The 26,928-nt window shown below is 40.9% G+C and overlaps 1 long non-coding RNA gene across 1 annotated transcript; it reads right to left on the reverse strand.

The window, feature by feature from the left end:
- Positions 1-352: 352 nt before the first annotated feature.
- LOC149468563 (uncharacterized) lies at positions 353-20,355 on the reverse strand. Its single transcript, XR_016311690.1, has 4 exons — positions 20,300-20,355; positions 19,655-19,752; positions 5,370-5,526; positions 353-4,961 (listed from the first exon to the last, which is right to left on the reverse strand). It is a non-coding gene; the product is annotated as an uncharacterized LOC149468563 (long non-coding RNA).
- Between the last annotated feature and the right edge of the window lie 6,573 nt (positions 20,356-26,928).

The raw sequence follows: 26,928 nt of genomic DNA on the forward strand, positions 1-26,928 counted from the left end.
TCCCCCCTCCCAAAATGAATTACCCCACTCCCAGCACAAATCCTCTCTCCTCTAGCTCCTATTCCTTCCCACCATTTCCCCTCCTAGCACCCCTTCTAACACAAATACCCCCTTCCAGTACAAATCTCCCCCCCCACTAGCATAAATCCTCCCTAACCATTCCACCCATCTAGCACAAGCCCCCCCCCATCCCCCCCAGCACGAACCCCTCCCATCCACACCTCCCTTCTAGCAGAAATCCTCTTCTTTCTTCCCAGCACATATCTCCCCCGAATTTCCTCCAAGCACAAATCCTCTTACCCCAAATCCCCTTTCTAACAGCACCCCCCCCCCCCTCTTCTCCTTATCACCCATCCCAGCATAAATCCACTTATGCCCACACAAATCTTTTTTTATACCCCTGCTCGCAGTCACTAAAACCTACAGACCTGAGACCCTGGGAGATGTTCTTCCTACCAGGCTCCTTCTCCTGCGTGTCATGTCAGAGCCAAGAAGGAGCCTAAGGGAAGCTTTCCTCAGCTCTGATATTTTTTTCTTGTGATAAGCACAGCTGGGAGGCATGCTAGCTGCTGCAGTAGCTTGGCACTGCAGTGTCAAAGACCCAGAGCACCCCACAGCAGCCAAGTGCCCGGAATCGTTTTGGCACTGGGCTCTGGGAAACAGTCCAAATCCCCTGGATACCAATATTTTGTTGCAATCCTACAACATTAACCATTTTTATCTCATTTCTAAAAAAAAATAAAATATATCATTTAAACTATGGTATCAAAAGAAAGTACTATCTGTAACCATAAAAGCAAGATTAGCTTGATAGACTGCCAAACAAATCAGCAATTGTTAGACATCTCCAAAACATGAAAAAGCCCTAAGATTTGCTGCATGCTGGTTTTCAGTCGGCCCCTTCTTTCTGTCTCAAAGCCTATGCTATCCTCTAGAAACTAGGCTTATAAAGACTGAATTTTGAACATGTAAGCATGCGCAACAATGATAAGCTGTAAGAACATTGCCAGGGGAGGATATGCATCAGTGATGCCTGTAGGCACACAACCTTTGGCACCCAATGGAACCACCCTCCCTAATAGAATCAACATTTTTACTGGTCATTGCACAGGTTAGAATATTGTGACTGTGTGAATAAGCTTGTATAAGATAACTGTATGTCTAATGATTAGAAAACACATATGCAGTTGATAACTGTACAGGTAAAAGCAACCCCCTTGTCTCTGCTGAATATAGGTGCAAACTTACAATGCCTAACAGTAAATCCATCCCTGGATATGACCTTACCCCACCTTTGTGTAACACCATATGCCTATACTGCAGCAGAAGTTTATACTTTGTAGTATGTCTGCAGTTTGGATAAGAACAGGTTTGTGTAGTCTCCTGCCAATGTATTATTTTGTTCTGACTCACATTTGACTGCTTATGTGTAATAAATGTTTGTAGTGCTATTAAATAATTGATCATATCAATTGAATAGGTAGTGGCTACATACTTGGAATTTATTTGGATCATATGTGCTTACGTTGTAGTGAAAACATCTTTGTCAGGTCTGGTCTTCAAGCTGTGAATCCTTTTTTTTATGACACAAGACTTCTCAAGAACCTGCTTTGGGTTGGTTATCATCTGCTGTCACCTTCAGGGGTTCTTATGTATCATAGGTTGATCATTTGCAATGGCATTTTAACGTGAGCTAAATGGATGCATACATGCCTTATGTGATGTGTTGCAAGTTATGTATTTAATCCGCAGCACCAGCATTACTTATGATGTAGTATATTCTACATTGTGTTTCTGTGTATGTATTATGCAGTTCACTTTTTTTAATACTGCAAATATCTCATGTGGTGTTTACATTATATAAGTGAGGTGACATTTTTGTTTATTAGTCATTACATTTTTTTTACACAGTTGTTGTATATTCGTTGTGTACAAATGGGCCAAAATCAAATGCTATTGGGTTATTCTTTCTTCAATACCAATGTAATTTATTCATAAAAATTAGAGTGGCTTGGAAAAACACTGCATTATGGCCACTTGATGGAGCAGGTAATCATTGTACATAAGTATTTGTTTTCTATGAGCATCAGCTCCATCTAGTGGCCATAATATGGTACTTTTCAGTCCATTCTGTACTAATATAATACAATTTTTTACAAATTCACCCCATATTATAAGCTTAGGTATTCTTTGTGTGTATATTGCAGTTTAGTCAAGTAGCAGGTTAATACATAGGTGAAGTGATGCCACAGCAGAGGCCTAATTCATATTGGGGTGGACTCTCCTACAGGGGGCATGAAATCCCCCAGTATGCCCTGAGTATGTGGTGAAAAAATTACGTAAAAAGTAGCTACTAAGGGTCTATGATTTTGAGTTGATATTGTACCCGTCATTTACTGTAAATGTCATGCCTGCCTCTTGATTGTTACACCCCCCCCCAAGGGCCACAGCCACATTATTTCTTTCAAGTATCAATGGTCTTCAGAAAGTTATTACCTTGATTGACAGCTGCTACCTGGTTGTTCTCTGTGTTCTGCTGCACTAGCCACCGTTGTTAAGCAGTGGCCCTAGTGACATCAGAAGCCTGTACTTGCGTTAGACCACTTAACCTCCTCTTTCCATCAGCAGTTTGCACTGGTATGCCCTGTAGGAGACCACACTGCTGACCTAGTTTGTTGTATGCATGTGGGCCAGGGCATCCAGAAAGGAAGAGACATGTGCAATTGGGTGGCCATCTTCTTTGGTAAGTGAAGAAAGAAAACTAAGTTAAATAACTATCTGAGCTTAAAAAACAATATCTTAATGATGTGCTACAGTGAAAGTGGTATAATTTTTTATGGGGCCTGCTGTTTGGTTTGCTTGGCCTAGGTGGGTTCTGGGTGGCCATCTTAATTTGCAAGGGTACCATAAAAACCTAAACTATTCAGAATAATTTACCTGGTACAAATTGAAACTCTATACCCTAGCCACAGGAAGAATGGTCTTTCTTTCAAAAAACATTTTTGAGACCCTTCGCCATCAACAATTAATAGTCTTGTGGTCTAGTCTCAAGTGAGTAAAGACAATATAATACTAGCGCAGAGAGCTGTGTTATCCAGAATACAAATAAAAGTCAATCATAATCAGCACATTGCCATAGGGACGTTATAGAGCCATGATCCAGAGGGTCCATAAAAGATGAATAAAGTCCTTGGAATGCTGAAGATAGTGGCTGCCTTCCTATAGAGTGTTGCCAACTCTAAATAACAGAAGAGAAAAGAGAAGGAGGCACCGACCAAGTGCCGTAGATTAGTAAGCGATGTAATGACACAGGATTAAAAACACTCACAAGAGTAAATAAAAAACAGGGCTCATCTGTAAATCCATGGGCCGCTCCTTCCTGTCCAAAAGGAAAAACACCAGCCGCGATCCTAGGGGTCCTGGAAGTGGAAATGGGCACAGCGCTGCTGGCAGGTCCAGGAAACTCCGCGCCAACCAGCGTGGACCGCTGGAAGTGACATTATCAGAAATGTGGGAGGACCAGATCACAGAGACACACAGGCTTTGCACTCGGAGCCTCTAGCTCCTTCTACTCCTATAGCTGGGGGCTCCTGTCAGCCAGGGGCTTCATGACAGTCTGTCTGAAGCCCCCAGCTGACAGGAGCATTTGTGGCACCAGATCCTAACTAATACTTTCTTAAAAGCACCTTAGGCTGCTATCAATAAATGCTACAAATGTGTTACCTTTTAAGGCATACAGTGTACTTTAGTGCTGTGCCTGGTGTTTGCACAATTCCAAGAAAATGTCTTTAATTTTTTTGTTAAAGTATTAGTTCACCTTTTAGATAAAAATAATAAATGCACATTTTTTGTGCATTTATTATTTTTGTCCAAAGGAGCCTGGAAAGCATTGCACCAGCAATCAGTAGATCGCTGATGCCATGTAGGTCTCCTGCAGACCTGTCAGAATATCTGCTTGCTGTATGGGATGTACAAGCAAGCAGATATTCTGACAGGAAGCTTCAATGAACTACCACAGCGCTCCACAGCACCGTGGTAGTTCATTGGAAACTACAAGCCGACAGCCTTAGCGGCTGTCGGGACTTCCAGTTCATTCATTTATGGAAATCTGTGAATGAATGATGTGGCCATGTGGGTGGAGCCCCACATGGTCATGCTGTTTTAAAATTTGACAGATAGTACAGGGAAACTTCTCCCCATACTATCTATCAGAGGGAGGGGAGGCAGCGGGTGTAAAATGGGTGGAACATGTAACATGTTCCCAAAGGTGAACTTATCCTTTAAAATCAAAGAATTTGTTTTGCCCCACTGGTTTGTTTTCATTGCATTTCATAATAAAAGATTTAGTCAATTAATTAATGGTTATAATACTGAAGAAGTACATGTTTACATGTGCAGGGTTTTCTTATTTAAAGTGGCTGTAAAGGCTCAAGCTTTTTTACCTTCATGCACTCTATGCATGAAGTTAAAAATCCTTCTGTGTGCAGTATCCCCCCAGCCCCCCTAATACTCACCTAAGCCCCCTCTCGATGTGCACTGGAATCTCGGCTATCTCAGGACTCCCTCTTCTCATCGGCTGAGACAGTGGCTCCCACTGCTGTCAATCACAGCAAGTGAGCCAATGAGAAGAGAGAGAGGGCGTGGCCAAACCTCAGCTCCGTGTGTGAATGGACACACGGAGCAGCAGGTGCCCCCATAGCATAGCTGTTTGCTGTGGGGGCACCCGACAGGAGGAAGGAGCCAGAGTGGGGACTCGAGAACAGGAGGATCTGTTCAACTCTGTAAAAAACCTTTACACAGAGAAAGTCAGTATAGACATGTTTGCTATTTTTTTTTTAATTATGCCTTTAGAATCACTTTAATTTTTTGGCTCACCCAGTCTTGGAACAATGGAGATATATCTGGTGCTCCAGCAGGCCAATAGATTGCATGAGAAATACACAATATCAGGCATCATCTGTCTGCAGAAAACAGAATTGTATTGGAAATTACTGATTCCTTTCAACTACACTGGAGGAATCATTTGCACAAATGCAAACAGTGCCTTTCTGGAACAATCTGGTAACGCTGAAATTGAAATCAGTTTGTCTCAGAAAAGGGACATAAAGACAAGTGCAGCGCTAAATCATATAGTGAAACGTCAAAGAGTTTACACATAAGTGCAAACAAAACATAAACATCAATACAGCAATAATTATATAAAGTACATACGGTGTAACAAATAAGTGCTGGTGTAAATCACAAACCAAGTGACATATTATAGTCCATAAATGTGCCAGTGATACTGCAAATCGCTTAACAGCAACATATCCAGCTCTAATACTGTGTCAAGGAATCCAGTAAACACTCCACTGCCACTATGCACTCACCAGAATGCTACTGGTATAGTAGCAGTGATCGATGTACATATTCACAATCCTGGGCTGGAGATCCTCCTAGAAAGAACGCTCACCACACGGAGCCCCATGTTTGGGTTACACCGGACTCAGCTGGGAGAGGACGTGGTGGAGAGCTCAGCTGTCATGGCTGTAGAAGAGGAGAGCATGTGAGGACAACATAAACCAGCATGTGATGTTTTATCCACAGAGTTGGCTGTACTGATACTGGGTGCCATTTGTGAAGGTCCAATGGTGATTCGTAAGTGGAAGATTGTACACAGAGGAGCACGTTATGTGTTACCCCCACTAATAGGGGAGATGCTTTGCCTGACCTGTGTCCACTTACAGGTCCATGTGAGAAGGTGAGAGTCCACCTGGAAGTCTATGTTCACTGTGGTGATTCACATTTATTGAAGATTTACAGCACTAGGATTTTGGGTGCAATCACCAGCAGGAAGATATTTCACTCATTTGTATTTTTTTTAAGAATTGTATTTATTATTCATGTTTTTATCATCTTTTAGGACTATTAGTCATGTTTTTGTAACCATTATATTCATATTTATTGATTTATGGTAGCAGCGCGACACTTCCATTTGTTTCATTTTTTTTTATGTTTACACATAACACATTTGCAGCAGCTCATCATCCATTATTTGTTTCACTTTTTGGCAGCGCATAATTTTTTTTTTCCGTTTTGTATTATACACTGAAAAGGTTACTTAACTCAGGTTAGAGTGGGTTCAGGATCTCCATAAGCACCCAGGCTTACTCTACAGCAATCTCTACAGGAGATTGGGCAAAAAACTTCTTTCAGAGATCCTCTCTGGTGTTAAGTCATCTTAGAGTCCTCCTAATCAGTTTCTGTTGTTGTCTTTTATTTAGAAAGTGTAGATAGCTGATCCCACATGGATATGGTCCCTCTCTACCTTATTACACTGTCTGATTTTATAGGTGGTACATTCTCCAATTCAACCTCAATATGGCACTGTTGTATCATACATGCCATAGGTCATATATGTTAGAAGGTCAAGCTATTGGTAACCATGGCTACAGAACAATAGCCAACTGTCAACTGAAATACAAAGGTATCAATGTTACCATTGTATCCAGTGGCATTTGTTTGAGAAGCACCTCAGCAAACTCCAAGAAACTTGATGTCTGTCTTCAGGACAAACAGTCTGAGGAAATCAGTACACTTATACTGTATATACAGGTGAAACTCAAAAAATTAGAATATTGTGCAAAAGTTCATTTATTTCAGTAATGCAACTTAAAAGGTGAAACTAATACAGTGGGGCAAAAAAGTATTTAGTAAGCCACCAATTGTGCAAGTTCTCCCACTTAAAAAGATGAGAGAGGCCTGTAATTGGCATCATAGGTAGACCTCAACTATGAGAGACAAAATGAGAAAAAAAATCCAGACAATCACATTGGCTGATTTGGAAAGAATTTAATTGCAAATTATGGTGGAAAATAAGTATTTGGTCAATATCAACAGTTCATCTCAATACTTTGTTCTATATCCTTTGTTGGCAATGACAGAGGTCAAACGTTTCCTGTAAGTCTTCACAAGGTTGGCACACACTGTTGCTGGTATGTTGGCCCATTCCTCCATGCAGATCTCCTTTAGAGCAGTGATGTTTTGGGGCTGCCACTGGGCAACACAGACATTCAACTCCCTCCAAAGGTTTTCTATGGGGTTGAGATCTGGAGACTGGCTAGGCCACTCCAGGACCTTGAAAGGCTTCTTACAAAGCCACTCCTTTGTTGCCCGGGCGGTATGTTTGGGATCATTGTCATGTTGGAAGACCCAGCCACGTTTCATCTTCAATGCCCTTGCTGATGGAAGGAGGTTTGTACTCAAAATCTCATGATACATGGCCCCATTCATTCTGTCCTGTACAAACAGCCCCAAAGCATGATGTTGCCACCCCCATGCTTCACAGTAGGTATGGTGTTCTTTGGATGCAACTCAGCATTCTCTCTCCTCCAAACACGACGACTAAATACTTTTTGCCCCACTGTATATGAGATAGACTCATTACATGCAAAGCAAGATAGCTCAAGCCGTGATTTGTCATAATTGTGATGATTATGGCTTACTGCTCTTGAAAACCTCAAATCCACAATCTCAGAACATTAGAATATTACATGCAATCAATAAAACAAGGATTGTACATAGAACAATATGTTCTGAAAAGTATAAGCATGCATATGTACTCAGTACTTGGTTTGGGCCCCTTTTGCAGCAATTACTGCCTCAATGTGGCGTGGCATGGAAGCTATCAGCCTGTGGCACTGCTGAGGTGTTATGGAAGACCAGGATGCTTCAATAGTGGCCTTCAACTCTTCTGCATTGTTCGGTCTCATGTCTCTCATCTTTCTCTTGGCAATGCCCCATAGATTCTCTATGGGGTTCAGGTCAGGCGAGTTTGCTGGCCAATCAAGCACAGTAATCCTACGGTCATTGAACCAGGTTTTGGTGCTTTTGGCAGTGTGGGCAGGTGCCAAGTCCTGCTGGAAAATGAAGTCAGCATCCCCATAAAGCTCGCCTGCGGAAGAAAGCATGAAGTGCTCCAAAATCTCCTGGTAGACAGTGGACCAACACTAGCAGATGACATGGCTCCCCAAATCAACACAGACTGTGGAAACTTCACACTGGACTTCAAGCATCTTGCAGTGTGTGCCTCTCCATTCTTCCTCCATACTCTGGGTCCTTGGTTTCCAAATGAGATGCAAAAGTTGCTTTCATGAGAAAAGAGGACTTTGGACCACTGAGCAACAGATCAGGTCTGTTTTTCTTTAGCCCAGGTAAGACGCTTCTGACGTTTTTTGTTGTTCAGGAGCAGCTTGACAGGAGGAATACATTTGAAGCCCATGTCCAGGATCCATCTGTGTGTGGTGGCTCTTGATGCACGGAATCCAGCCTCAGTCCACTCCTTGTGAAAGTCCCCAACACTTTTGAATGGCCTTTCCTGACATTCCTCTCCAGGTCATCCTTGCTGCTTGTGCACCTTTTTCTTCCAAACGTTTCCCTTCCACATAACTTTCTATTAATGTGTTTTGATACAGCACTTTGGGAACATCCAACTTCTTTTGCAATTACCTTTTGAGACTTTCCCTCCTTATGGAGGGTGTCAATTATGGTTTTCTGCACAACTGTCAGGTCAGCAGTCTTTCCCATGATTGTGATTCCTACTGAAAACAGTCACCAAAGATCCATTATCTCCTGCGCTCAAAGACTCAGATCAAATGAGCGTTAGTAACAAGCAGCGTGTTGTGTGTTCATCCGCTGGTGATCAGAGGTTGTGCAGCTCTATCATGAAGCTGGGGAAGCTTGCAAAAACTGTAGAGGAAGATGAAAGAAAGAGTGCACAAACCTTGCGCATTACTTCAATAAATAGTGACTAATTTTATTATTAAGGAAATATACTCACAAAGTGATGGTATAACAGGCATAAGTAACCATAATCCAAACAGGGTTACAGGTAAATCCAAAAGGGGGGGGGGTGAAGGCTAACGCGTTTCGAAGGGTGCTCCCTTCTTAATCAGAGCTGGGTTGAGCACCCTTCGAAACGCGTAAGAATTCATTCCCCCCCTTTTGGATTTACCTGTAACCCTGTTTGGATTATGGTTACTTATGCCTGTTATACCATCACTTTGTGAGTATATTTCCTTAATAATAAAATTAGTCACTATTTATTGAGGTAATGCGCAAGGTTTGTGCGCTCTTTCTTTCATCTTCTTCTACTGTGATTCCTACTGAACCAGACTGAGAGACCATTTAAAGGCTCAGGAACCCTTTGCAGGTGTTATGGCTTAATTAGCTGATTAGAGTGGGACACTTTGAGCCTAGAATATTGCACCTTTTCACAATATTCTAATTTTTTGAGATTGTGAATTTGGGGTTTTCATGAGCTGTAAGCCATAATCATCACAATTATGACAAACCACGGCTTGAACTATCTTGCTTTGCATGTAATGAGTCTATCTCATATATTAGTTTCACCTTTTAAGTTGCATTACTGAAATAAATGAACTTTTGCACAATATTCTAATTTTTTGAGTTTCACCTGTATATTGTTCACAATCACAGAGCTGTATTCCATAAAAGATTGAGTAGATCAGCAAGTCCCGGCACTCCATCATTGGTCGAGACCCGCTGATTGGCTTGTGCTGTAACGAACATACTAGGTACATGATCCAGCACAGAGAGGCTGCTTTATCGCCTTACTTGAAATAAAAGGGAGCCAAATATGTCAAATAAAAAATGTCCATTTTTTTGCTGCTAGTGCAGTTAAAAAATTCTGTTTTCCGTGGAGTAGTGGATTTCTTAAAGCACTGGAATTTACTGAAAACTTTTTAAAATTGATAGAAGATGACATTTTCCTTGTGGCTTCTATTTAAAAAAAACGTAGACTGACCCCTCCATAATTTCTGTAAATCCATCAAAAATCACAGTGCCTACTGCCTGCTGAAAAATAAACCATATGGATTTAGTACATACAAATGATACCAACAGAACCACTCACTGGATTACAGCTCTCTGATTTGTCATCAGCTACATAAGGGAAGGGGTAGATCATTGTGCAAATATGGCCAGTGACGATTCCCACCCTTTGCTTACGTAGCAGGGTATTCCTGTCCAATGGTGGAAAAGGATCTGGGTGTTATGGTAGATCTTAAGGCAATGCCAAGCTGCTGTTTCCAAAGCAAGTAAAATCCTTTCATTTTTTAAGAGAGGTATGTACTCCAGAGACAGAGAGATCATTTTGCCCCTATACAAATCATTAGTAAGACCTCGTCTGGAATATGCAGTTCAGTTTTGGGCACCAATTCACAAAAAGGATATTGGGGACCTGCAGAACGTGCAGAGAAGGGCAACCAAACTGATAGAAGGTCATCACAGAGGACAAGGGACTCTTTACATCTGGAGGAAAAGAGATTTAACCTCCAAATATAGAAAGGTTTCTTCACAGTAAGAGCTGTGAACATGTGGAATAATCTCCCTCAAGATCTGCTTCTGGCCAGTTTAGTAGATTGTTGAAAAATGGCCTGTATTCTTTCCTAAATGCACATACTATAACTGGATACTGATATTTATAGGTGAAGTTAATCCAGGGAATATTGGATTGCTTCTTGGGGTATCAGGAAGGATTCTTTCCTCTGCTGATTGAAATCATGCTTTAATGGGCTTTTTTGGCTTCCTCTGGATCAACTGTGAGTATATGATTGAGTATATGGAGGTTTATTACTTGTGTGGGTTTTTTTCTTATTTGTTGGTTGAAGTGGATGGCCATTTGTCAAACAGACTAACTATGTGATTATGTAACATACAAAAATCTGCATTTGTTTGCTAGAAAATTGTTTAGAACCAGCCTCATGCCAAGTGTGCTGTTACACTGTAAACTGCTTGATATTTCATTTATTTGCTTAACCTTTTCCTTTCAGGGCTTTGTTAATAAATAATACAGGGAGGAGGAACCCAAACAATTCAGCAGTTTCTCTGGGGGTAGTGCTATACCAGTACCAATTATTTTCAATGTTATTTGCTCAATATCTATGTATCTATCAATGATTGCAACTTATTTATAAATGCCACCATTGTATGCCCCAGCTATAGATAAAATCATCTGACTGCAATAAATACATTTCAAGTGTTAGATAAAAGAAGCCAATAAACTGAAATTGGTGGATTCCATAAAAAGAACCAACAGAGTCAACTATAGATAGCACCATATAATTAATAGAACAGCTAAGCAGCAGAAAGAAATGCCACAAAAGCAGCAGTATGAGTCAGAACAGAGAACACACAGAAAGTTCTGTGGTGTGGGCTCACAACTGCTTGATTGTGCCTACAAATGTTCAGATATAGAATACATTGTGTGCTGCAATATAGGCGTCATATGCATGTTAGGCAACCCAGATATGACTGACTTGACTGTTGTAAACGCAAAAGAATATCTGCTATTTAAAAGGTATCTGTAGTCTTTCTTTTTTCCTTATTATGAGCCATTACATGAATCTTTCTCTTAGGGTGCTCATCATTCTCATTAAAGAACTCTGTTGTAATTAAACTGCAAAATATGGAAAAATGGAGTGGATGAACAGTTAGTGCCCGGTCACACTGGTGCGACTTGTTATGCGATTTGATAGTTTCATATCGCATAACAAGTCGCACCGTATTGTCCGCAATGGAAGCGGTTATATCGGTGCGACTCTTGACGGACTTCATGCACTGCTTTTTGCAAGTTCAGGTGCGACTTGTATAGATATCTGTGTGTGAAGTCGTGCACTGACATCCGACTTTGACATCATACGATTATAAGTGAAGTCGCACGATTTCAAAGTCGGATTTGGTGTGACGAAGACTTAAAGAGGGGCTGAAATACTTAATGTGACAGACCCAACCAGGACAGGGTCTTTTGGAGGGGATTGCAGGCTAGCCTTTTGCCTACTTTCTATGGACCCTGGTATATGACGGGGCTTTATTCTTTGGTAGGTGTGTGCCTGGGGGACCTTTGGAGGAGTTTCACTTCAGATTCAAGTCCATGTCTCCCCGAAACACACAGAATCTGAGAACTGAACAACCCAGATACAGATTTGGAGCCTATGTCAGAAACCAACATTAACTGTTTCAACTCCTCCTAGACTCAGAGACTCTAAGCAGCAGATTATAATCAGCTCAAAACAACCTGATGCTGGGGTCTCCTGCTTGTTAATTGTAATCTGTTTATTAACCACTTGCCCTCCTGAGGATTTACCCCCCTTAATGACCAGGCCTCTTTTTGCTACTTGGCACTGCACTAATTCAACTGATAATTGCACGGTCATGCAATGCTGTACCCCAAAAAAATTTATGTCCCTTTTTTTCACACAAATAAAGCTTTCTTTTGGTGGTATTTAATCACTTGTGCACTTTTTATTTTTCATGCTATAAACAAAAAAACTGAACATTTTGAAGAAAAACAATATTTTTTACTTTCGGCTATAAAAAATATATACAGTTGCAAGAAAAAGTATGTGAACCCCTTGGGATTACGTGGAGTTTTCCATGAATTGGGCATAAAATGTGCTCTGAACGTCATATAAGTCACAGCAATAGAAGAACACAGTCTGCTGAACATAATACTACACAAACATTAGATGTTGCCATGGTTTAATTGCACATAACATGTAAACATTCACAGTGCAGGGAGGAAAAAGTATGTGAACCTTTGGACTTAATAACTGGTTGACCCTCCTTTGGCAGCAATAACCTCAACCAAACATTTCCTGTAGTTGCAGATCAGACCTGCACAACGATCTGGAGTAATTTGGACCACTCCTCTTCACAAAACTGTTTCAGTGTAGCAATATTCTTGGGATGCCTGGTGTGAATCGCTCTCTTAAGGTCATGCCACAGCATTTCAGCATTTCAATCGGGTTGAGGTCAGGACTCTGACTGGGCCACTCCAGAAGGCGTATTCTGTGCTGTTGCAGCCATTGTTTTGCTGAATTACTTGTATGCTTTGGGTCATTGTCCTGTTGCATCACCCATCTTCTGCGGAGCTTCAGTTGGCGGACAGATGGTCATACGTTTTCCTGCAAAATGTCTTGAAAAACTCTGCAATTCATTTTCCCATCAATGACAACAATCCGTTTAGGCCCTGAGGCAGCAAAGCAGCTCCAAATCATGATGCTCCCTCCGCCATGTTTTACAGTGGGGATGAGGTTTTGATGTTGGTGTGCTGTGCCTTTTTTTCTCCACACATAGTGTTGTGTGTTCTTCCCAAACAACTCAATCTTGGTTTCATCTGTCCACAGTATATGTTGCCACTAGTGCTGTGGAACATCCAGGTGCTCTTTTGCAAACTTCAAACATGCTGCAATATTCTTTTTGGACAGCAATGGCTTCCTCCATGGTGTCCTCCCATGTGCTCCATTCTTGTTTAATGTTTTCCTTATTGTAGATGTGTCAACAAAAATATTAGCACGTGCCAGAGATTTCTGTAGGTCTTTTTTTTTTTTTTTTTAATTTAAATATTTATTAGTTTTTCATGTTATTACAAAAAATTTCATAAAAAGAAACACAATACATTTAAGTAGTCTTAACATTTCTATTTTACCCCTTCTAATAACTCTTTTCTTGCCCTCCCCCCCCCCCTTATTCCCCTCCCCCCTCTCCCTCCCACCCCTCTGCAAGTTCACCAATCTCACGAGGCCCAATCACTTTAAATAACTTCCTAATTTAAGATTTTCTATATTTCTCCTTCACTTCTGATTTTTCCCATTTTTCCCATCTCGAATAGTATGTTCCCAGCCTATCTTCCTGCATATAGTAAGATTTTTCCATTCTACTGATCTGATTTACTCTGTTGATCCAGTCTTCCTCCTTCGGCACCTCTGTTTTCTGCCAGAACTTGAGTATCAACCCTTTTGCAGCATTTAAATAATACCATACGCCTGATTCTTTATATTTATTTACTGTTATCTCAACGTTATGTAAAAGACACATCGTTGGGTCTAACCCTATGTCATTTCCAGTTATTATTTCTATCAATTTAACTATTGTTTTCCAAAAAGCCTGAATTTTCGGACATTGCCACCACATGTGAAACACCGTGCCTATCTCTCCACATCCTCTCCAGCACATTTTTGAATTCTCCCCACTCATCCTGTGCTCAATACTCGGTGTAATGTGCCATCGTGTCAAACATTTATAGTTAACCTCCACTTCTCTCATACTAACGTTCTCGTGTGTCAATCTAAATATCTTTTTCTGTTGATCCTCATCTAACACCACCTCCATATCTCTTTCCCACTTCGTTATAAAAATTAACTTTGTGTCTGTGTCTAATTCTTTGAGTATTCTATAAATTTTTGCAATACCATGTTTCCCATCTCTACGTATTTCTAACAGCCTTTCAAACATATTCCACTCCTTCTTTAATCTCAAGGGTTTTGGTAATTTCCCAATAAAACATTTTAGTTGGTAATATTTCCACTCATCTATTCTAATAAAAATATCTCCCTTCTTCTCTTTAAGTTCTTTAAATGATCTCAATTTCCCCTCTACCAGTACATCTCTCAGTAGAGATTTCTGTAGGTCTTTAGCTGACACTCTGGGATTCTTCTTTACTTCATGCAGCATTCTGCGCTGTGCTCTTGCAGTCATTTTTACAGGACGACCTCGCCTAGGGAGAGTAGCAACAGTGCTAAACTTTCTCCATTTGTAGTCAGTCTGTCTTGCCGTGGACACATGAACATCAAGGCTTTTGGAGATACTTTTGTAACCCTTTCCAGCTTCATGCAAGTCAACAATTCTTGATCGTAGGTCTTCTGAGAGCTCTTTTCTGCGAGACATGGTTCACATCAGACAGTGCTTTTTGAAACCAGTAAACCCAAAACAGGTGTGTGTTTTTTAAGGGCAGGACAGCTGTCAGCAACACATTCAATATCATCACACTGATTGGAGTCAAGGTTGGCTCACTCCTGGCTCCAATTAGCTCTGGGAGAAGTCATTAAGCTAGGGCCTCACATACTTTTTCCTCCCTGCACTGTGAATGTTTACATGTTATGTGCAATTAAACCATGGCAACATCTAATGTTTGTGTAGTATTATGTTCAGCAGACTGTGTTCTTCTATTGTTGTGACTTAGATGACGTTCAGAGCACATTTTATGCCCAATTCATGGAAAACTCCACGTAATCCCAAGGGGTTCACATACTTTTTCTTGCAACTGTAAATTTTCTTGCAGGTATTGAACTCGTGGCAAGGGGTGTCTGTCAGTCATAGTATTCTTATTTTGTTCTCTGAAGTCTATGCATAGTCTCAAACGCCCATCTTTTTTCCTTACATAAACTACAGGAGGACTAAGGAGATTTGGACTTTCATATCCATCTGCTTTCCAACAGCTTCTGTATGTAGGTCTTTACGTCCTGGTACAAGGGTTTTGGTATGGAGTTATAAGACTATTGCACTGGTGTCTTAACCATCAAGTTTATCTGAAGATTTAAATTAGGAATACATCCAATTTCTCCCTCCTCTTTTGTAAAAGTTTCTGATTCTTCATATAACATTGTCCTAGCAAGTGTTTGTTGCTCGCCTGTGAGATGCTGTAAATCCACTGGTGGATTCCACTTTTGGCCCTGTGTGACTTGGGAGTTTGTTTGTATTGACAGTGATACACTTGTTCTTTCCTTTTGTTCTGCCTGGTTTGTAGTTTTCATTTCATCCATGAAATTTCTTCTAAAACTGGGTAGATCATAACCAGCATGGTCCTTGGTAAAAGGTACACCATGTGTGTGGTGCTGTTCTTGAAAGGAATCTTTATACGCTTTGTTTGCCCAATTTGCAAATTCACAAATGCTGAGAATGTTTCTAGACCCTCAGGCAGCTGACTAGGTAGTAATGGCTCAAACAACACTGGTCCCTCCTCATGCCAGGAATGAATATTACACATACTTCTACTTTATGAAGTTTGATGGTTTTGCTACCTGTGTATATATTTCATTCCAACTCATTAGTCTTAGTTAAGATGACAGCACAAGGCTTACTAATGCATTTGCTTTACATTTTTTATACACATTTGTTCACTCAATAGCATTGTCATGTAATTTTCACCAGGGTTTTACCTGTCAGAATGCTTTTTTTTATCAGTTCTTCAATTGCATTGAACCCTAGAATTGGAGTGGCAGAGCAAGTCTGGCTAACTAGCATTAGGACAAGGATTGTTAACCTATTTCCACTTCGATTTTTTTAAAATTCCACCCACTCTTCAAAGGGAACAACAGAACCATTTGCTCCTGTGTTGGTTAGCTTTCTGTCTTTTCCTAACAGTTTGTCAATTGGCTGAATTGCAGTTTGCTTCCGGCGTTGTTCAAACCAGCTTACAGCCACAATGTTTACTTGGGAGCCCATGTCAATGAGTATTTTTTGGGTAACCCTCTTAAATTACAAATGAGTAAGCATTTGCTCCCTATTAGTTTGGCTGCTATTTTGACTCACATTGGCAAGGTGAGTGAAGGATTTCTTTAGGTTCTATGGTGACTTGGGACTTTTCATCATACTGGTCACTAGTTGTCTTGCACCTGTGACCACTTCTCATTTCTTGTGCAGCTTTTCTCTTTTTATGCACCCTCATGCCATATGATCTTTCTGTCCACAGTTAAAGCAATGCCTACATTTTTCTTTGGTTCACACATTGTTTACATCTCCGCATATTCCTGCTTTTATTATTTTCATCTAACAACCTTGATGGACCGTGTCAGGAATGGACTCACCGCTGGTGATGCTGGGGCTCACCTGCCGTGTGGGCTGCAGTACCGGTGCTTGCTAGCGGGTGCTTTCAGCAGCCAGAATCTCACTCCTGCAATCAAGCCATCACCTGAGGCTGATTGCAGGAGGTGTATTTAAGCAGGTCCAGGCCTGCAATCAGCTCCTTGGTGTTTTCCCATGAGCCCCTGTATCTTGTTCCTGTGTTCCTGATTGTCCTGTACTTCTGACTGCCTTGTTGCCGACCCAGCCTGATCCTGATACTGTTGTCTTCTCCTGCTCTGACCCTTGGCTCGTCCTGACCATTCTCTGCCTGATCCTATTGCCTGACCTCCTGTTGCTGAACCCGGCCTGTGACCTGATTATTCTTTGCCTGCCGTTCTGTGTTGTCTGCTCCGCTGTTACCCACCCGGCCTGTCTGACCACGTTATACCTCTTCACATCTGGCGCTTTCCTGCTATACGCCGCGGGAGCTGCCTTTACCACAGCTGGTGTTACTCGGGGGTCACGACCTGGTCTCAGGCTGCTTCAAGTCCATCCCCACCATCAGGGGCTCTAGTGAACCATCAGACTGAGGCTTAGACTCTGCGCCCTGAGGGACTCCGGCCTGTGGGTCGCTAGAAGCTACCGTCAGTCGGCTCGTGACAGAACCATAAGGCCTGCCTGACCATTCCACCTCTCCAGCCCTGACTATGCCTGTGTTCCTGCACATATTGATATTAGTAAGGTTGGTTTTGTTTACTGTGCGTTTTGTATATTTGGGCGGCTAATAATAAATTATATTATTATTACATCATTCCTGAAGCCTGCTACTTCCCTGTGTCAGTCCACACATTTCTGGTCATACCTGGATCCCTGACAGGCCGTCTTCAATCTTTCTCATTGCACTTGCCTGCATTAAAGAGTGTACATTTTTTGAAAGGGCAGCAACCTGCGCAGTTAATTCTATAAGTGAAGCATGAGTGGTATTGCCATAGTCTATTACCTCTTCTGTTTCCTGTTCCTGTGTGACATGTGTCATGGCTAATTTGAACTAAACAGTGCCACTCAGTCTGACTTGCCTCTGCTTCTACTTAGGCTGCTTTGGTAGCTTTCTCTAGAATAGAATCAGCAGTTACTGATAAGTCTGAAATATATAGTTTGATATCTATTTGAATATCACTATATGTTTCACTTAGTGTTACTAAACCCAGGACCCTGCATTCACTATATCTGATCTCACACAGGACATGGAAATGCAATTAGTTTAGTAAATATAAACTGCTAAATGCCGTTTCTCATCAGCAGTATATAGCAGTCTTGTGACTTCTAATAATGTCTAGCTGAGTGCTGGTTAAAGCTTGTAGGAGGAGTTTGTATTCTCCCCTGATTGTCCTATGAAGTTGCAGGACCCCTGACTCTCTTTCTGGACAGCACTGATTGGCCTTGTGCTGATGACGTGCACTCTCCCAAGAAAAAAAAACTCTTTAGCAATACACAGAAAACTGAGCATGTGCAGCTTGCCCCCAAGGCTCTGTTCTTTTTTTTTTCAATATAAAGCTTTTATTCTGCACCATTACATTAGAACAAAGCACTACTGATACAAAGAGAGAGTATGTACTAAGGAATGTCAGGAAAACCCATCTGGATTCTGCAATTGTTTATACTCCTTTAAGAAGGGAAGGTTAACCCTTTAGGTAAAATTGCTTGCAAATTTAGTCATTGCTATTTCTGTTCCACTGACAGAACTCTCATAGATTAGAGTAAAACCACACAGGGGAACATTGAGACGCTGCAATGAAAAGTTCTAATTTGGTTCTCCTGGGATTGCTTAGCTCGGATATGGGAGTGGCAGCTCGGCCCCTGAGGTAGACATAACTGTTCTTGTTCTGCAGGTAGTGTGATACATTACACCCCCCATCTATTGCCTGTTCACAGTGGTGAAGCTGATGTTGAATCGGAATGAAGGTCACTGCGTACAGCTGTTAGTGTTTGTCCAGCTCTCTGGCTTGATTTGTTGCAGCTTCCACAGCATTCATTACTGTGGTCCTCAGAGCCCCCTTCTCCAGTTCATGGAGTCCATGCATGGTGGTGCCTCCAGGAGTGCAGACATCTGATCGCAGCTTTGCAGGATGCTGTGCACTTTGTAGAATCATCTTTGCTGCGCCCAGCAGGGTCTGGGCTGCAATGCTGCTCGACAAGGCACTGGGCATCCCCATCTTGTAAAGCGCTGCGCAAACTGTTGGCGCTATATAAATCCTGTATAATAACCTCCATAGCGCCATGGCTCTGATCTATCAGAAAATGGACTGGGAACTGTGGAAGAAGGGGAGGATCATAGAAGACAGGATCAAACATTATTTTTACACAATGTAGTGGAATAACCCCTTAGGCTGCACAGTGAGAATAACAAACATAGTATACTGCATATGCAGTTGTGGATTTAGTAACACTTGAACCCCTGGTATAATGTGTGAATAAATACTCCTTGTATCAGGTTCTTATCATAAACATTAGCAGCACCCACTTGTTGAGATGACCACGGTACTTCTTCTCATGATCCTGTAAGGAAACTGCTGCATAGTTTCTTTATCATGTTGCTTTGCATTCATCAGTTCCTGAAACAGATCAGTGCTGCTTCTATCCTGATGGTGTGAGCATAAAACCTTTTAAGCTATGCTATAGAAAGGTCCTCCTTATTAATCAGCATGTCTTTAAAGGTTCCAGGTTTTATGATTTTTAGCACAGATCTGTTGATTTCTGACTCTGAGTATTTGTGTTTCAAGCCTTCATCTATCTGTTTATCAATATTGCTGTAGGTAATTTCAGAGTCCCAGTCTGCCCACCATAAATTTCCCACCATAAATTTTAAACTCCTTTCTTGGCAGGTATGCTGCTATGTCTATTAATGTGAGCCCGCCTTCTGACGGTTGCAATGGTCTGTGCTCTCTGAAAAATGGTCCACAATCTCTTGTATCAGTTATATTAGGATTTTCTAGCCTCTTTCACGTATCAAAGAGAAAACCTGTTCTTTTACCTGAAGAAGGTATGTCATACATCTGTCCTCTGCATTGCATACTTCTTCTCCCTGCAGGTGTTCTATGATGTACTCACAGATCTTCATCTCACTTGAACCTGTGGAATGAGGAAATGCTTTACCTTCTTCTTCCTGCATCAAGATAACCAGTGAGTGAAGCTGACTCTCAGACAATTTGTGTGCAATAGCTTCTGAATGTGCCACTGCAGCTTTTCTACTGATGTTGGATTAATCATTTTGTTTTCTGAAGTCTGTCACTTTATTGTAATAGCCGCTGTCCTTCCCTGTGACCTGTGGCACTGTGATTGCTCTGATCTCAGATGGAGCCCCCAAATGCTACAGGTTTATTGGTGATCTGAGTGCAAGGTGTGACAAAGATGCAGCCTGCATTATCGGTATCAAAGAGGAGTGCACAAACACGTGTTGTTCACTTGCATTCCGAGTTTAATGTGTTAAACAGAAATTAATCACATTTTACAGATAATTACTTTCTTTATAGTGGCAGTTGAGGCCACATGGAAAAGAGTATCAATTTGTATTAGAGAATTACCATTACTAACATACTGTATAACATACTAAACAGAGAAAGTGAATGTCAGTACAACAACAAAACTGAAAAAAGATACATCACAAAGTGTGACTAACCTGTATCAAAGAGGAGAGCACAAACAAGTGTTGTTTATCTGCATTCCGAGTTTAATGTGAGCTTGCTGATATTAGTTTCCTTAAGTCACACTACAAATCATTGGAGCTCCCTCTAGCTGCATTCTATTAATAGCATTACTAAGAGGTTTTTTTAATTTACTTGCTACACTTCCTTATGTCAAAGTCGCCTACCGATTACTGTTAATCTTAAAACTGATTGGGGAATATTTTAGAAGCAGAAGAAAGCAATAGTTCAAAATGCACAGATCCACAGAATGAATAAAGCCAAAGCAGGGAGATTCTTGCATTACAGGTTCTCAAGTATGTTTTTCCTCTCCAGAAAAAAGAACAGTGACATCACTAAGTCTCTTTGCAAACCATTTGCCACCCTGGTAAAAGGCTGTAGGCCAAGGGGTGCTCAAGTACAAGAAGGAAACTGATTTTTTTCAAGATGAATTGAAAACAAAAGTTAAATACTTCAGGAAGCTAATTAAGCACAATAACCATATATCTATAATATAGCATATATTCACTTTTTGCAGGTTAAGTCTTCTTCATAAAAAGTTGACACCGAGCCCCCCCCCAAAAAGCTATAAAACTCAACTTTAGGGTGTGGGCCAAGCCTTTAGACATAATAACTAAATCCTAAAAATTGTTTTCTGGCAGATTACAAAAAGTTTCATGTTTAATTTTTGTTTCTTTACCAATATTTGGAAAAATAATCGAGCAGCAGTTTCAAGCCTCCCCACTCTTTTTCAAGCTCCTGTGTGCATAATATGTAATCAAATAAATGTTGAATGGTAAGGACCCTCCCCAAGTTACTAAGCAACCAGCATAAATAATTAGATATACAGTAATTTTCTATTCCCTATAGTCCAGTAACCTCTGTTGTCTCTAAATAGTTTCTCAGGGATAAAGTACATTCGTAGTTGTAGTTGCATATCAATGTAGCCAGAAATTGTAATCAACATTTAAATTTGCAGACAAATGTGAAACAATAGAACACAAGAGGAAGTTGAAAATGTGAAACAATGCTTACATAAACGATACAAATCATAATCCCTGGTAAAGTCAAAGGCAAATTTTTTTTTTATCATTTTGGATACAGTAAGGGAGAGTTATAATCCCTGTCAGTTTTTTTACAAAACTGACAAAATAAAATAGGGACCACCTGCGATATTTCTACTATATCCAGCTATATTGAGGCTCACACCAGGTGGACTTTTGTTCTGTGTTTAATATTATTGGTGGCACATATCTTTGACCATTTCTGCCTATTAGTGCTTTTTTATTTTACGCAGCACAGAGTGTAACTTTAAAATCATTTGTGTTATCACAAATCTTGATGTCTATATTATAGTATTTAGTCACAAATTTCAGGAACTTGAGCACAATATATATATATATATATATATATATATATATATATATATATATATATATATATATATATATACACTTTTTTATGTGGTCACCTATCAGGTGTTGGTTACACATTTATGTGAAAGGACTTTTGGTGGTCCTATGTTACTGTCTTTAGTCACGTTATTTATCCTAACCATCTTATTGTCTACGTATTAAGGCACCATTTGTGCCATTTGTCAGTTCTTGTTTCACTGCACAGTTTTTGGGCATAATTTATGCCAAGAGTTTATCACGTGTGATTCAGTGATCTATGTCACTTTAACCCTGTTTAGGGACACAAGTGTGTTTTCTTGCACTATTTATTCCTTTTTTTACACTATTTATTTAGTATTTATTTTTTATGCATTCACATATATATTTACTGTATATGGTGTAGACTTTGTTATGATTGCACGATATTGTGAATAATTGATTATATACACCTCATATAGTGGCTTACATAAGGGGATCACCATTTATCTATATATTTCTGATTATGCAATATATATAGGTTATTGTGTGGGAGTGCAGCACCATTTGTCTTTCTTTTTGTACCTGTCATTTTTTTTGCCATCCGTGTCTCATTGGGGAGAATCCTTTTCACTTCATGTCCATATCCAAAACAGAACATGAGAGGAAATCCCTCCAAAGTAGGGGGAATCCCACAGTGTCACCATAGTCACCAGAACTAGTGTCCCCATTGGAAGATTTTCCCTCAATTGCTGTTCTGGTGTCAACTCAAAATCTGTGATTTTCTTCTACTTTCACTTTCTATGATAACAGCAAACAAGACTAAAAGAGAGGGTGAATCTCTCTAACAGGGTACTGAGAACAATAAAAATCTGACAAAGGGTTCTAACCTCTCTCCACTCCAGACCTTTTGGCTGAGATGAGGATAGATTATTGATAACAGTTATCCTTGATACACAATTTTTACTATGAATAAATTGTATGTCTTAGAGGCTATCTTGGGTAAAACAGGGGTTACTGGTGTAGCGCTTACCCCCCTATGGGGTCCCTGAAAATAGACAGTTTCTCCCACAATAGTACAAAGGCTGCCTGCCACATACACTGTTCCAAGCACATGAAAAACACAGGCTTAATCCATGGGATTTTTTGGGGGGGGGATTTTATTGCAGAAACCTGAACAGGAGGGGTTTTAAGGGTTCAGGATACTCAAAAAAAGTAGCAGAAATCTACAGGAGAACAAACTTCTTAGCATAAATGTGATAGCAACGGGCACACATGAAAGTCCCAAACCTAGGTCTCACTCACAATGTCCCACAGGCTGTCTGCCACACAGCTTCCACAGAAAACTTTTCAGAGAGGGAGACAAAAAGATCCTTCTCCAGACTTGGACTTCCAGAGCAATGCCCTCCAACAGGTCACTGTAACATATCTTTTTCAGGCCCTCATCCCAACACCAGCTGAGGCCCCAACTGTAAGTCTTCTCTCACACTAGCTGCCTTGCTCCAGTTTATATATATGCGGATTGGATGTGGTTTAAACTGCATCCAATCCACATGACATGTGAAAAAACATCACTTCCTATAGTGCTTGTTCGCATATGTCCGGTGCACTGGAGGTGCGGATTCAGTGCAGTTTGAAAAAGAGTCATGTATGATTTCTGAGCATTCAGGTTCAGGTGTGGATTACAGGCTATTGACTTCCATGGGAACCATTTCTAAACTGTATATGTGTGAACAGGATAGGATAATGAGAGCTAATCCTGTCCTGAGCCTGATGTAAACTTGACATGAACCTGTGAACAACTATTGTATCAATTATCTGTGAAACCTGAGCTTCAATCCGAACCACACATGTGTGAATTAGCTCTTCCAGGGGTATCAACACCAGGAGAAGAGGAATCCTCCTAAATGAGGAAGAACACTCTTACCATGCCTCCCCAAACACTTATCACCTCACTAGCCACCTTTTGGGCACTCTTTTTCCACAAATTATCTGGGGTCTGATAAATATTCCTAAGTCAGTAGCTGACCCTCCCATTCTATTTTCTGGAAGCTTCATCCAGATGCAGACAGGAGCAACCAACCACTGATCTTAGGGAAACCCTAATCAGGTTAAAAAGCAGATACAGTAAATTCTCCATTGAGTACAGTGAAGCCAAAAACTAAATTTAGCCTAATTTTTGGCAGGGTGCTACATTGAACTATGGTAACATAATAGAAATATATTTGTCACTGGTCAGTCATAATAAAAGAATTACATTTTGTAAAATGACAAAAGGAAAGAAAAGTTTCATGTTATTGTTGTTTTAACAAGTTATTTCTCACAAACAGCATGGAAATACATACAATTACATCCCAAAATACATTCTTCCACCTGTATCTAGTATGGGATTACCATATGTTTGAGGCTTTTTCACTGCTTAGATGCATAGAGGGGCCAAAAATCTAAGGCGCACCTTCAGGATTTCAAAAGGGCATGAATAATGCAACTGATTTCCTGACTACCTATCTCATTTCTTTAGTTTCTAAAGTGCCAGAACGGTAGAACCACCAAAAATATGACTCCATTTTGCAAAGTAGACTTCATAATGTATTTAATTGGAGGCATGGAGAGTCTTATGAAGATCATATTTTTTGCCACAAGTTTTTGGAAAATGAAGAAAGAAAATTAAATCAAATTTTTTTTTCACACACACAAATGTGTGTAAAAGGAAGTACAAAAATTATATTGTTTTTTATACAAAGTTGTAAAAAAAAAAGAATTTCCAAACATGCAGTATGGGCATACTTAGAATTACACCCAAAACACATTCTGCTACTCCTCCTGAGCATGGTAATACCTCATATGTAAGACTTTTTCACAGCCTAGCCACATAGAGGGGCTCAAAATGTAAAGAACACCTTCAGGCTTTAAAGGGGCATAAATTAAGCATCCAATTTCCTGACTACCTATTACATTTTAAGAGGCTCTAGAGCACCAGGACAGTTAGAAACACCCCCAAAATTTGAGAGCAAACAATGTATTTTTTAAGAGACATTGTGAGTTTTTTGAAGACAGAAAATGAAAGTAAATTTGTAACTTGTCAATTTGATAAGGTATTTTTAACACACAGCATGGGCATACTTAGAATTTCACCCTAAAACACATTCTGTTACTTATCCCCAATGTTAGGACTGACTATGCACTGGACATTGTATCTTGTGTATCACAAAAATTAGCCAATTGTATCAAATTAGTGTATTCTAATGGTTGCCACTGTACAGGTGGCCATGGAATATAGCTTAGTGTAGCAGCACCTATAGCAGAAGCCATTCCTATAAGCCAAGCAAGCCTCACCTACTGGTATGTGGCTGTCCCCAGGAATGCCAAGTTCACTGGCCAAGAAATACAGGAGGATGAAGAAAGAAAGAACAAAAGAGTTTCTGTGGTCCTAGGAGTGCTGTTGTCTACAGGGGATGTCTGGGAGTGGTGTATTACAGGAACATAGTCAGTGGGATGTGCTGATGGGTAGTAGGCAGAGATATGGTCAATAAACAGGCAAAGGATAGGTCCAGGTGGCAGGCAGAAACATGGTCAATAAATAGGCCAGGATCAGTGCAAATGGCAGGCAGAGGTATAATGCTGTGGTGGTAATCAGAGAAACTGTTGATGGCTATACTGGCTCTGGTGTGGCTAGTGATTAGGAACATTGCTACTGGCTGCACTAGTCTGAAGACATTGTCACTGGTGTGGCAGCAACCAGGACCACTGTTGCTGGGTTACACTGGTCTGGTGAAATTGGGACTAGTGTGGTGGTGATCAGGAACACTGTTGATGGTGTACATTGGTTGGTGAAACTGGAACTGGTGTGGTGGCATTTAGGGACACTGCTTCTGGTTTCACTGGCTGTGGTGACACTGGCACTGGTGTGACAGTGATCAGAAACTCTGTTTCTTGCTTACATTGGTCTGGTGACATTGGGACTGGCGTGGAGGCAATCCGGAAAACTGTTGCTAGCATACACTGGTCTGGTTGACACTGTGGACTAGGGTGACAGCAATCAGGAACATTGTTGATAGCTTATACTGGTCTGCTGAAACTGGGACTGGTGTAGTGGTGATCAGGTTCATTGTTGCTGGCTCACATTGGTCAGGCAACACTGGAACTGGAGTGGCAGTAATCAGGAACTGTGTTGCTGGCTTACACTGGTCTTTTGAAACCAGGACTAGTGTGATGGTGATCAGGAACATTGCTGATAGCGTACACTGCTCTGGTGACATTGGAACTGGTATGGCGGCAATCAGAAACACTGTTGCTGGCCCAAACCGATCTGGTATCACTGGAAATGGTGTGGCAGTGATCAGGAACACTGTTGCTGGCTTACACTGGTCTGGTGGCACTGGGACTAGTGTATCGGTGATCAGGAATACTATTGCTGTTTTACACTAGTCTGGGGATACTGGGACTGGTGTAGTAGTAATCAGGAACACTGTTGATAGCGTACACTGGTCTGGTGACACTGGGACTGGAGTGGCAGTAATCAGGAACACTGTTGATAGTTTACATTGGTCCGGTGACACTGGTAGTGGTGTGGCAGCAATAAGGAACGCTGTTTCTGGCTACACTGGTCTGTTGACATTGTGACTGGTGTGGTGGTTATTGGGGACTCTGTGACTTGCTGCCCTTCTAGGGTGACACTGTGACTTGTGTGGTCATGATCAGGGACAATGTGATTGGCGTGGTTGGTGGTTAGGAGCACTGTGACTGCCTTCACTGGTCTGGTAACACTGTACTGCTGTGTCAGTGATTAGAGACAATGGCTGCACCGACATACAGAGTTTTCAGAGTAGCCATTATCACTGTATATGATCACTAGCCACAGCAATACAATGTCACCATAGTGACCCTGGACTGTTTAGGCTGTTGTGTTTTTCTTAACATTCTGAAGGTTTATTGTAAGAAACATTGTATTTCCTCTCACAGCTGAATGCTGTGAAAGTAGACTGTTCAAAGACTGCAACCTACAGCCTTTGTTTACAAGTTTGATCACTGTTATTGATCACAGAGATCACATGTTACAGAGCCACTTTCATAAGTTCTCTTGAGGGCATGCACAAGCAGTGGATCATCACATTAATAAAACAGAAAATATTCATCCTCCTGTCTATTTATGGTCCACTCTCCGATGATAGGCTAGTCAGAACACCTGTCTTTTAAGCACAACTCTCCTGGTGAGGGAAGAGCACTGACTAGCTAGACTGATTCCTGGTAATGGA

The sequence above is a fragment of the Staurois parvus genome, unplaced genomic scaffold (assembly GCF_062004578.1).
Source record: "Staurois parvus isolate SC_StPar_1 unplaced genomic scaffold, SC_StPar_1.0 ptg000085l, whole genome shotgun sequence".
NCBI lineage: Eukaryota > Metazoa > Chordata > Amphibia > Anura > Ranidae > Staurois > Staurois parvus.